The following is a 13431-nucleotide window of genomic DNA, read 5'->3' as shown; positions in this document are numbered from 1 at the left end:
TGAAGTATCTGGTCTTAGCTGGAGCCTGAACCGGGACCTTGGTTGGGAATGGAGAACTACTTGGTCTGACTGAAGGTTGGGGCATCCTGAAGTCTGAGTTGCTATATGCCCCTGGTGCTAGTGCCTGAAAATGTACGGGTGGTGGTTGACACCCAGTACTAATAAGGCACTTCTGCACTGAGCACTTCACTCCTTCAGTTTGCACTTTTATTTCTCTAACGTCCTAGTGGATGCTGGGGACTCCGTAAGGACCATGTGGAATAGCGGGCTCCGCAGGAGACTGGGCACTCTAAAGAAAGATTTAGTACTATCTGGTGTGCACTGGCTCCTCCCTCTATGCCCCTCCTCCAGACCTCAGTTAGAATCTGTGCCCGGCCGAGCTGGGTGCTACTAGTGGGCTCTCCTGAGCTTGCTAGAAAAGAAAGTATTTTGTTAGGTTTTTTATCTTCTGCTGGCAACAGACTCTCTGCTACGAGGGACTGAGGGGAGAGAAGCAAACCTACTCACGGCAGCTAGGTAGCGCTTCTTAGGCTACTGGACACCATTAGCTCCAGAGGGATCGAACACAGGTACCTAACCTTGATTGTCCGTTCCCGGAGCCGCGCCGCCGTCCCCCTCGCAGAGCCAGAAGAACAGAAGAAGCAGAAGCAAGAAGACATTGAAATCGGCGGCTGAAGACTCCTGTCTTCACTTAAGGTAGCGCACAGCACTGCAGCTGTGCGCCATTGCTCCCACAGCACACCGCACACTCCGGTCACTGTAGGGTGCAGGGCGCAGGGGGGGGCGCCCTGGGCAGCAATTAAGTACTGTCAAAGTCAGAAAAATATCTCTATGCACACTACCATATTTGCACCTCACACAGGTCCGTGCTGCGCATGCGTACGCTCTCCCGTACGTGCGCATACTCACAGTCGCGGGCACCCGCAGGCGCATGGTATGCGTATTTACGGTAGAGTTTATGTGGTTGTAGCGTGCGACTCAATCGTAACATATTTTCAGTAATAATGTATTTTGTAGATCATGGTCCCTTTGATAGATTCTGAAAGTTTGGTTAATATAGAATGTTTATGAACAGAGGAATCCCTCTTTGTTTGATACGAAGGGTCAGACAGGAGTAATACAGTGGTGTTTAGTATCCATCGGAAGAATATTTCATTAGAAATATTCCGGTGTTGGTTTGAAGCAGATCAATCGCTCGTGCGAATAGTTATGGACATAAGAAGTTTATGAACATTTACTTTATTTGCACTTTATTACCCATGCAGCGGGAAACCCAGTTTCCCTCCCACCTGAGCAGTTGGAAATAGTCACAGCCCACCTGTATGAATCAACCTATGACCTTTTGTTATAATGCAAAGCCGAATTCCTGTGTCCAATGAACAATGAGATTGTAGGGACCATTGAATTGTATTGTGTGTGGGGCATAAATAGCGGGCCGACCATATCCAACTTCACTCTCTCTCTTCAACGGTTCTCATTGCTGATAATCGGGAGCTGGATATCGAGGCGCATGCGATCGTTCCCCTTGTGCGTAAGTTCTCTCCGTAATCATATTGTCTTACTGTGAGCCATTTCTCTCTCTCCCTCTCTTCTCTTTCTCTCGTATTTTTCCTTGATTAGACTTGAATTGTATTGTATTGTATTTCCTGTGTAGTTATCTGGTTAGTTGGTTTATGTTATATTGTAGTGTATGCTTTGTACTGTGATTCCTTTTGCAAGTATAATAGTCATAATACACATAATAGGTTTCGGACCCTAAGCCCAGGTATCTGTGTATTCTTTTTAGTGTTAAATATTCCCTGAGCGTCGGTGACGCTCAAGCAGCTTTGTAGTTAATCAGGTTACACAAGGTTGCACTTACACTTTGTCTCTACACTAAGGTTTGCTGTGTATTTCATTGCTAAAGGTATAGATATAAAGGTTTAACGTTGTGAGCGTCTGCATCGCTGGTGATCCCCTCGTGGTCCCGAGCGCCGCTACGCTATAGCGAATCATTACGATAGTCAACAGCCAATAGTCTGCCTGCCTGTGATCACTTGGCCGTGAGTGAACGTGACGCCTAAGCGTCTCGATCACGGCTAAGCGATCGATACGCAACTTACGTACCCTTACGGTACTTCTTACGTAGATAGCGTACAGTGTTCTAAGACCTCATATAGGGTTATATACACGATAAATATTTAGCTTTATCAATTGGCGGCTCGTCCTGTCCTTCACATATCTGCACTAGGTAGATCAGCAGACATTATCCCTCAGCAAAGGGCGGGAGGTTGTCTCGTAGTGCTGACGGGATAAGCGTCTGCTTCGCTTAGATAAAAGAGTGCTGAAGGAATCCGGGAACCGGAGGTAAGAACAAAACGCTAGTGTCTTTTAAAACTGTTTATTTTTCTGTCTTGTGTACATACGCACGCACACATATATATCTGCATTTCCGTTTCATTTTCGTATATCATTCTCCTGTCTGCCAGTTTTATAGTTGATAAAAAAAGTGCCAAAAGAGATTTGCTGTTATTTCATAGTTTAAGAGTAAAGGTAATATAGTTAAAAGATAGACAAACACACAGTTTTGCCTGGGAGATAAGGCGAAGTCAGTGTGTTGTGTGGTAGATGACCAGGGATCATCTACATTGATAAAAATATAAATTGTGTTACGGTGGATCTTTGCTTTGCGTACACGTGTCCCTAACAAAAGACTTGTGTACGCAATCCAAAGGCGGACGCACGCAGCGTACATTACGCAACGGAGCGTCCGGTTACACCCACGTAGCTCAAGTCACGATAAGTTGATTTTTAACGCAACGCGATAAGTAACGCAAAGCGGTAAATAGCGCCACAGGCGATAAATAACGCAAGTCTATTTTTGGAAATCCAAAATTTAAATTAACAGATCCTGCTCCTAATTGGTAACACAGCTGGGCTAAAGAAAAATTTCTGCGCAGAAATAGAAATAGAAGCAAAAGTGTACATGTGATGAGTGAGTGTTTTTGTATTACATAAGTTTATATAACTTAAAGGTTGAACCACAAGAAAAGTCGAGTACTCGTGAGGTACACGCGTGTAAGTGACGTGCACGGTGGCTAGGGAGGCATCCTTGGTTAAACATAATATTTGAGCATTAGAGTATAGCGGACCAGTATAGAACAAGACCAGGAGGACAGACCAGGAGGTCGTACAGAACAAGACCAGGAGGTCATAGTAGATCAGCAGGTCCAGGTACAGTAAACAGGGAAGTCCGCTATACAGTTCAGAGGCACAACACCAAGAGAAGGGTTGGTGCAAGACCCATATAGGCCGTACAAGCTCTGGCTGAAGGAATTCGCAGTCGTAAGTTTCGATTCCATTGGTCTTTCCGTACATAAGCTTAGTTGTTTGTGTACTGAACGACTGGACCGCACGTAATTGTGTACAGTAGTTAGTAATCTGACCTAGTACCATTAGAGTAAAGGGGTCACAAACGCTATTTGTACATTCTGACGTGATTTGTGTAATTTTTTATTTTTCAAGAAGGGAAGTTCGCTGGTCACTCAGGAACTATCTGACAAACCTCACCTTTACTGGAAAGAGTAAGTGTTCTGCGGATAACCCTCGCATGTTCCAGTAAACAACGGTTTTTATAGGTGCCCTGGGTCGAGTGCGCCAGCACCATATCGGTGTGATCAGGTCGCATTGGTCGGCGTGGGCGAGTGAGTGGGGTACTCGGTAAACCGCCACCGTCAGCCTATTGTGAACAATCTGGTTTTCTGTAAGGGTTCGCTGAAGACCTTGATATAGAGATCAGAGGTAGAGCAAGCAACGCCTGCAGAGTTATGGGGGCCAGTTGTTCAGGTAGGGGGCGATCAACCTCGGTTCGGGTTGATTCAGTGGTCCGACCAATTGGGTCGGCCAGGTATATCATGTGTGAGAAATATGGAAGTCACACAGAGGTTTTATGTGATGAATGGGAGAGAATGACGGTACAAGACCGGGAGAAATTCCCAAGAATAGGTAGCTTCAGCCCAGAGGTGTTACAAAATTTAAGGAGGAGGATATGTCTCATAAAATCAACAAAGAGACGAGTTCAGCATTATGATTATTTACAGTTGTGGCAACAGGAAGGTGAGATACAGAGAGGTTTGGCTCAGGCGGCAGGATCTGGCTCTAACAGAAAACTGATTGCCACGGCCCCGCCGCCACCATATATATCAGGAGAGAAGTTGATTACGGAGAAAGACGCACTAAGGTGTAACACAAAATCACTTAGTAACTGTGTAAATGTTAATGATAATGTTAACCCATTAACCCATGCAAGTATTAACCCGTGCAAGTTGTACCCTGTTTTGAACTTTCCTCAGGAGTGTGATCAAGAGGACGAAGCGACAACGATTTCAGCGCTCTCTCTAGCAGCCACCATAGCAGAGACCACAGTAGGCACAGCAACACCCACGAGATTAGTAAAGGCCCCTAGCGGAGGGATAGGTGAGGTCGTATCAACTGGTAAGTACGGCACCATGCATTATGCTGAAACTATTTCACCACAAGCTGTAGAATCTACACAGAATGAGGTTGTTAGAATTACTCCTGTTAGGGTAATAGCAGTTCCCAATGGGAAAACAGATGTATCAGGAGCCACTCCCATAAGGAACATTGCCATGTACAGCTCATTTTCCCGAATGGAATTAAGGACCATAGTGTCTGAATTCCCTGACCCTAGAAAAGATTTAGTTGCCAGCCAAAAATACATCACAGACTTAGGAAACACTTTAGAGCCCAATAATAAAGATTGGCAGATATTGCTAAAAGCTTGTTTACCCTCCAATGTCGACTCAGCTCAATTTTTAGCTGATTGTGGACTAGATCTGGATGTACCTCTTACAGATGTGTACAACAAAGATAACGTAAGAAGGATAAACTTACAGTTAAAGGAGCATTTCCCAGCAGTTGTTAAATGGAACAAAATATTTTGCATTAAACAAAAAGAGTCAGAAACAGCTGCAGAATATTTTCACCGGGCACTATTAGAAATGGCAAAGTACACTGGTATAGAGGACATTAGGACAAATCCAAACCATCGAGAAGTAGCAGTATCCGTACTAATGGATGGTTTGAAGGAAACATTAAAGGCAAGGGTACAGACCACGCAACCATGTTGGCGAGGTCTGTCAGTGTCCACTTTGAGAGAGGCTGCTATTGATCACGACCGAAACATCACCAGACACAGGGAGTCGCAGAGTGATAAGCTAATGTCAGTAAGTATACAGGCTCTGACCACAAAGCAGCCTGCGTATGTACCATCCAACCCTGTGGGTAAGTCAACTATGATAACATGTTATTCTTGTCAAAGACAGGGACACTATGCACGAGACTGTAGAGCGAAAAATTCGCAAAGATCATACCAACCCCCTAGACAACGACACGACACACGACATTGGGAGCAAGGTCCGCAGAAACGGAGTTATGAGCCACATACAGGGGAAACAAAAAGATATCCCCCAAACAGAGACTGGCATGCCTCTGGTAGTTCCCAACTATCTCCCTCACAAATAGTTGCTGCCAGCGGGATTCAGGGAGGTCACCATACCCAATAGGGGTGTGGCCATACCTGTAATCTGCAGCCAGTGAAATTGATTGCCAACCTTGAAAGTGAACCCGAGGTCGCAATTAATGTAGCTGGTAAAACTTTAAACTTTCTTGTAGACACAGGGGCGGCCAAGTCAGTGATAAATTCGACAGTGGGCATGAGAACCACTGGTAGGACAATTCCAGCCATGGGAGTAACAGGAGTAGTCCAGCACTACCCTGTTAGCAAACCAGCCGAGATTACAATAGGGCCTTTGCATACCAAGCATTCCTTTTTGCTGGCTGCATCGGCACCAACCAATCTCCTGGGAAGAGACTTACTGTGTAAAATGGGGTGCATCATTTATTGTACTCCTGAAGGTGTATTCTTGGACATACCTGAGAAACACGCTCAGGAAGTGCGAGACACGTTAGACTCCCCATCAAAATTAATGTCACATACCATTATGACAAATAGGAATCCATCCCAAGTAGAAGAGATGACATCTCAGATACCAGAGTCACTTTGGACAAAAGACGGACAGGACACTGGATTAATGGCAAACGTAGCTCCAGTAGTTGTACAAGTAAAAGATGGTAGGATAGCTCCAAAAATCCCACAGTATCCTCTGAAGCCAGAGGTGGAGTTAGGAGTTTACCCAGTAATAGAGCGCTTGCTACAACAGGGCATTCTGGTAAGAACGTCCAGCACTGCCAATAGTCCCATCTTCCCTGTTAAGAAGAGTGGGGGGAGGGGTTACAGGCTAGTGCAGGATCTAAGGGGGATTAACAAAATAGTTGAGAGTCAGTTCCCCGTAGTGCCAAATCCAGCTGTCATCCTAATGCAAATCCCTCCCACTGCCAAATTTTTCACTGTTATTGACCTCTGCTCCGCTTTCTTTTCGGTACCTCTGCACCCTGACAGCCAATATTTGTTTGCATTCACATACAGAGGAGTCCAATACACGTGGACTCGATTGCCCCAAGGTTTCATAGATAGTCCAAGTATATTTTCTCAGGCTTTGCATGATTGTTTACAGTCTTTCCAACCAGACAGTGGATCAGTATTGATACAGTATGTGGACGATTTATTACTGTGTTCAGATTCACTGGAAGCATCTCTGAAGGATACGAAACAGCTCCTGTTTCATCTTTCAGACACCGGACACAAGGTGTCCAAAGACAAGTTGCAATTATGCCAAACTAAGGTAAAATATTTGGGACACTGTCTAACACAAGGACTGAGACACCTGACCGCTGATAGAATCCAAGCAATTAGAGACATGACCCTGCCACAAACCCAGCAACAGATCAGAACGTTTTTAGGAATGTGTGGGTATTGCCGTAATTGGATCCCAGGGTTTTCCATTTTAGCGTTACCTTTGCAGGAAATGGTCTCCTCGAACAAACCTGATAGGATTTCGCATACAGACGAGTCCGAAACAGCATTTGAGAGACTCAAACAGTGCCTAACGCAGGCACCAGCACTAGGTATGCCAGACTATGGGAAACCCTTTGAACTATACGGAACAGAAAGTGCTGGTTGCGCGGCAGGCGTACTAACCCAAAAACACGGTGATGCCAGCAGGCCAGTTGCATACTACAGCGCTCAGCTAGATACGGTAGCGCGATCCCTCCCCACATGCTTGCGAAGCGTTGCTGCGATAGCATTGCTAGTGACAAAAAGCGAAGATGTCGTGCTAGGCCACAACCTCACAATCCATACGCCACATGCGGTATCAGCCTTATTGAATTCTGCCCAAACCAGACACGTCTCATCAGCGAGGTTTACAAGATGGGAATTAGCACTAATGGCCCCCGTAAACATCACCATAAGGAGATGCAGTGCATTAAATCCTGCAACATATCTCCCAGGTGTGCCTGGTCAGGCACAAAGGGTGGAAGGTGAGAGTGCTGGGGAAGGAGGATTTAATACAAAGGAAGATACACATGATTGTATGGAATATTTGACCCAAAATTTTACCGCAAGGCCTGACATCAGTGACAACCCACTGGAAGATGCAGAACTCACGTTCTACACGGACGGTAGTTGTCACAGACAGTCAGACTCGGGAGACTTGTGTACTGGATACGCAGTCGTAGATGACCAAGACACCATAGAAGCGGAACCGCTAGGCCCACCTCACTCAGCCCAGGTTGCTGAACTGGTCGCCCTAACCAGAGCATGTGAATTGGCTAAGGGTAAGTCAGCCAATATCTACACCGATTCTAGATACGCATTCGGGGTAGTCCATGATTTCGGAGCCCTATGGCGCCTCAGAAATTTCATGACGGCAGCTGGTACACCGGTAGCGCATGCAGCTCACATAAAAAGGCTTCTAACAGCGATACAGGAACCCGACAGAGTGGCTGTTATCAAATGTAAAGCACACACATATAGCCAAGACCCGGTATCACTTGGTAACAGCCGAGCAGACGAAGCTGCTAAGTTAGCAGCTGCTACCCCCATACAGACAGACACCACACAACTGATGGTATTCAATACCATCAACACACAGAAGTTGTGTAAAATGCAAAATTTGTGTTCCACACAGGAAAAGGCAGTCTGGAAGGCAAAGGGATGTGGCCAAGAGTCCTCAGGACTCTGGACGGATGGACATGGTAAACCAGTGGCCCCCAGAGCATATCTTCCATGTCTGGCTGAAGCAGCTCACGGGCTGACTCATCTAGGCAAGGAGGGAATGTGCAAATTGGTAAGAGCCTATTGGTGCGCCCCAGGATTCTCCTCTCATGCGAGTAAAAGAGCAATGTCATGCCTTACCTGTCTGAGAAAGAATATTGGAAAGGCAATACCTACAGAACCATCCCATATCCCACCTGCCGGTGGCCCTTTCCAGGTAATACAAATTGACTTCATTCAATTACCCCCTTGTCGGAATTTGAAATATGTACTTGTTTGTATAGATGTTTTCTCGAATTGGGTCGAAGCATTTCCTGCAGCTACAAATACCGCTATGTTTACAGCTAAGAAAATTGTGCAGGAATTTGTATGTAGATATGGTATCCCTAGAATAATCGAAAGTGATAGGGGTACCCATTTTACAGGTGATGTCTTTCAAGGAATGTGTAAGTTGATGGGAATTGATAGCAAGCTGCACACTCCGTACCGTCCACAGGCGAGTGCGAAGGTCGAAAGAGTGAACAGCACTATTAAAAATAAATTGAGTAAAGTGATGGCAGAGACAGGATTGACATGGCCAGAAGCTTTACCCATTGTATTGTACAGTATCAGAACCACTCCCAGGTCCCCTCTTAATCTGTCCCCCTTTGAAATCTTATTTGGTCGACAACCGCATGTCATGATTAACCCTCAGGATGATTTGAAATGTAACAATGAAGTAACTGTAAAGTACTTGATTAACATGAGTAAACAGTTAAGGAATCAAAATGATAATCTAAAGTTGGTGATTCCTGATCTACCTGATAGTAATTGTCATGACATTGAACCTGGGGATTATGTAATGATACGAAATTTTCTACGCTCAGGTTGCATTATTGACAGATGGGAAGGACCATACCAGGTCTTATTGACTAGCACTACAGCATTGAAGGTTGCTGAGAGAGAGAAGTCCCGTGATAAGGAACAGACGGTAGAGGTTGTATCACTGGAGTGTCTGTTCCAGGAGGACTGAGGCGGCACCTGAGCCTTGAAGACCGAGAGCTGTTGTCGACTCCCCACTCCCTTTTATTGTTTTTTTTCCACTTCCCATCCCCCCTCCCTCAAATGTATTTTTCCTCCTTCTCATTCTTCTTCGTCTCCTCCTCAAAGATGGACTTGCCCCAAGAGACTGTGATCCGGATTTTCCTGTTGACCATGATGTTGACCAGAGCAGTCTGTTCCGGCGAGAGTACCATGGAGGTCGATAGAGGTTCTGGAATGAGTTCTGATGATAAAGATGGAGGCGTAGTTTTCCAAGATCAACCTAACCAACAAGCAAAGGCGAGTATCAGAAAACGATCCGATAGCATTGATCATAGAAGAAATTGTGACGGATTGTTAGCTGAAGAAAATTGTATCTGTAGGCTCTGTAACAATGTCATTGAGGATGGGTGCATTAAGAAATGCCAATCCAGTTTTAATATCCATATGGACCGGCATCCATTGAGTGATTATCACTCCTTAGTGGGTAATGTATTAAACAAAACAGATTGTTGGGTATGCTCTCAAGTACCTCAGGGTCATAGCAAATCAGGGCTAGTACCATTTCCTTTAACGATAGGGGAGGTACTTGAGTTAAATGGTGGGAGACCGGTGGACCGGAGGTTTAATATCTCCAGCCCTCCTAGTTTGAAGCTCCACCAATACCACGTGGATAGGTCCCTATTATGTTTTAACATCTCCAATCCCAGAAAGCCGGGAAATTGGGAAGTATCATGGAGTAACCACACCATGACCTTTTCACATAGAGCAGATAGAATGCCTACAGATACAGAGCTTGTACGCCACATAGCCAGTAGAGGAAAATCTTTCCGGTATAGATACACCTTAGGAAATAGGATTACTAGAGTTGGAGAAGTATCACCAGGATACTGTGCACATATCGTACAACCTGATACGTGCATTAAGCAGATGGAAGAATTAGGGCTAGGAGATTTCACCTGGAAGGTGTGTAATATGGTAATGTCTTTCTCCGTCCCATATGTTCTCCCCGATGATGCATATTTCATATGCGGGAGAAAGGCGTACAAGTGGCTTGCCCCAAACTCTGAAGGATTGTGTTATATTGGAAGAGTATTGCCTGAAGTAATGACTGTAACTCATGATAAAATGAAAGACATACACCGTGGTGCCCAAGCTCCTTATACTCACACTCATTACGAGCACCTCGTTAAAAGACAACTGTCAGAAAGGTTAGAGCATCCGGCCTCTGATCTGATCCATGAATCCACCGGGATTCAGGTTCTGGTGGCGTTAGATTTCACTCGCACCGCTCGAGGAGTGATGAATTATAGATACATTTCCGCACTCGCCAATTTGTTAGATAATATCACTGAAATGTATGATGACACGTTTAGATATACTGGAAGAGAACTTCAAGCTTATAAAACAGAACTGGTACAGCATAGAATGGTTCTTAATTACCTCACAGCAGTGACAGGCGGATATTGTGTTACATTGGCAACACAGTACGGCGTGAAGTGTTGCACGTATATCACAAATAGCACCGAGGATCCGGTAGAGGTCATAGACCAAAAGATGGACGATATTCTCCAATTAAAGTGGGAATTTCGCCGAAAACACAATCTCACTCTTGCTGCTGTAGGTAATGAGCTGACTGGTTGGGTGTCATGGTTGAACCCGCGAAATTGGTTCTCTGGTTTAGGAGACTGGGCTCAAGGAGTCATAATGGATGTTGGGAAGTTTCTACTATGTATCTTAGGTGTCGTTATATCGATTGGATTGATATTCAGATGCGGGCAGGCTTTAATGAGGTGCAAACAAAGTACCAGAGTGATGAGTTTGAGGAGTGAGGAAACTGTAATTAACCTGGATTTGATTTACGACCCAACGATAGAAACAATGATGTGATGAAAATGCGATTTCTACGGTCCGTTTCTTTCACCTGTTTTTCTGGTTTTTCTCCGAGATAACAAGACCCCCTTGGACGAGGAAGTTGATGAGACGCTATACAGACAACGGATAGACCAAAGAAGAAGTTTTGACCACTTGAGATATGGACACTTGATGAACTTTGCCATGGATCCCCAGTTTCCCTAGAATTCTTAAAATTACGCTAGCCCAACATTTTTTTGTAAATCTAATGGCATTGACAAAGCTTATTGCTCACGCTTAATGAGCAAAACAGCGCAAAGAAGACGACTTTCAACTGATACCGAACAAAACTTCAACCGACAGATGTACATTAACCTGACATAGAATACCACCGCATTTACCGTAATTATGTCTTTTCTTCATTTCTACAACCCTCAGGTAATGACACACATAGTATAGGGAATACAGGCACAGATATCAGCAATCACATATTCCCCCATTCATGTATCATCAACTAAAATGTGCTCCCCATTTTGTTCAAAATCCGAAAAGAGCTCGGTAAAGTTTGACAGCCCATCCACAGACCTGTACCACGGGATAAGAAGGAATTCAAATGTATACTTCGCAATACCTCGAAGCTTGATTTACAACACGTACGGCACGATGATACATGACCCCCCAAACATGGACTCATACACACATGCTTCTGCTATCACACTAGGTCATACCTTCTTCACACCTACTCCTCTCTCCTCCCTCACCCAACCATGGAAATGAATTAACCCCTGACATATATTTTTCTCCTTTTTGAAATGTTTTCAGGAAGTGGCAGTTATTATTGACTGCCAAAGGGTGGACTGTCAAAGTCAGAAAAATATCTCTATGCACACTACCATATTTGCACCTCACACAGGTCCGTGCTGCGCATGCGTACGCTCTCCCGTACGTGCGCATACTCACAGTCGCGGGCACCCGCAGGCGCATGGTATGCGTATTTACGGTAGAGTTTATGTGGTTGTAGCGTGCGACTCAATCGTAACATATTTTCAGTAATAATGTATTTTGTAGATCATGGTCCCTTTGATAGATTCTGAAAGTTTGGTTAATATAGAATGTTTATGAACAGAGGAATCCCTCTTTGTTTGATACGAAGGGTCAGACAGGAGTAATACAGTGGTGTTTAGTATCCATCGGAAGAATATTTAATTAGAAATATTCCGGTGTTGGTTTGAAGCAGATCAATCGCTCGTGCGAATAGTTATGGACATAAGAAGTTTATGAACATTTACTTTATTTGCACTTTATTACCCATGCGGCGGGAAACCCAGTTTCCCTCCCACCTGAGCAGTTGGAAATAGTCACAGCCCACCTGTATGAATCAACCTATGACCTTTTGTTATAATGCGAAGCCGAATTCCTGTGTCCAATGAACAATGAGATTGTAGGGACCATTGAATTGTATTGTGTGTGGGGCATAAATAGCGGGCCGACCATATCCAACTTCACTCTCTCTCTTCAACGGTTCTCATTGCTGATAATCGGGAGCTGGATATCGAGGCGCATGCGATCGTTCCCCTTGTGCGTAAGTTCTCTCCGTAATCATATTGTCTTACTGTGAGCCATTTCTCTCTCTCCCTCTCTTCTCTTTCTCTCGTATTTTTCCTTGATTAGACTTGAATTGTATTGTATTGTATTTCCTGTGTAGTTATCTGGTTAGTTGGTTTATGTTATATTGTAGTGTATGCTTTGTACTGTGATTCCTTTTGCAAGTATAATAGTCATAATACACATAATAGGTTTCGGACCCTAAGCCCAGGTATCTGTGTATTCTTTTTAGTGTTAAATATTCCCTGAGCGTCGGTGACGCTCAAGCAGCTTTGTAGTTAATCAGGTTACACAAGGTTGCACTTACACTTTGTCTCTACACTAAGGTTTGCTGTGTATTTCATTGCTAAAGGTATAGATATAAAGGTTTAACGTTGTGAGCGTCTGCATCGCTGGTGATCCCCTCGTGGTCCCGAGCGCCGCTACGCTATAGCGAATCATTACGATAGTCAACAGCCAATAGTCTGCCTGCCTGTGATCACTTGGCCGTGAGTAAACGTGACGCCTAAGCGTCTCGATCACGGCTAAGCGATCGATACGCAACTTACGTACCCTTACGGTACTTCTTACGTAGATAGCGTACAGTGTTCTAAGACCTCATATAGGGTTATATACACGATAAATATTTAGCTTTATCAGTACCTTTTTGGCAAAAAGAGGCATATATACAGTCTGGGACTGTATATATGCCCGAGCCCCCGCCATTTTTTACACATTAAAGCGGGACAGAAGCCCGCCGCTGAGGGGGCGGGGCCTTCTTCCTCAGCACACCAGCG

The 13431-nt window shown here is 44.7% G+C and overlaps 1 protein-coding gene across 2 annotated transcripts in view; it reads right to left on the bottom strand.

Moving 5' to 3' along the window:
* The window catches only part of TCERG1L (transcription elongation regulator 1 like), a 621355-nt gene that overhangs the window by 531267 nt on the left and 76657 nt on the right, over positions 1 to 13431 (bottom strand). The gene's annotated exons all lie outside the window — the stretch shown is intronic.

Source organism: Pseudophryne corroboree, chromosome 3 (assembly GCF_028390025.1).
Source record: "Pseudophryne corroboree isolate aPseCor3 chromosome 3, aPseCor3.hap2, whole genome shotgun sequence".
Classification (NCBI taxonomy): domain Eukaryota; kingdom Metazoa; phylum Chordata; class Amphibia; order Anura; family Myobatrachidae; genus Pseudophryne; species Pseudophryne corroboree.
This window is presented reverse-complemented; position numbering and strand designations above follow the sequence as displayed.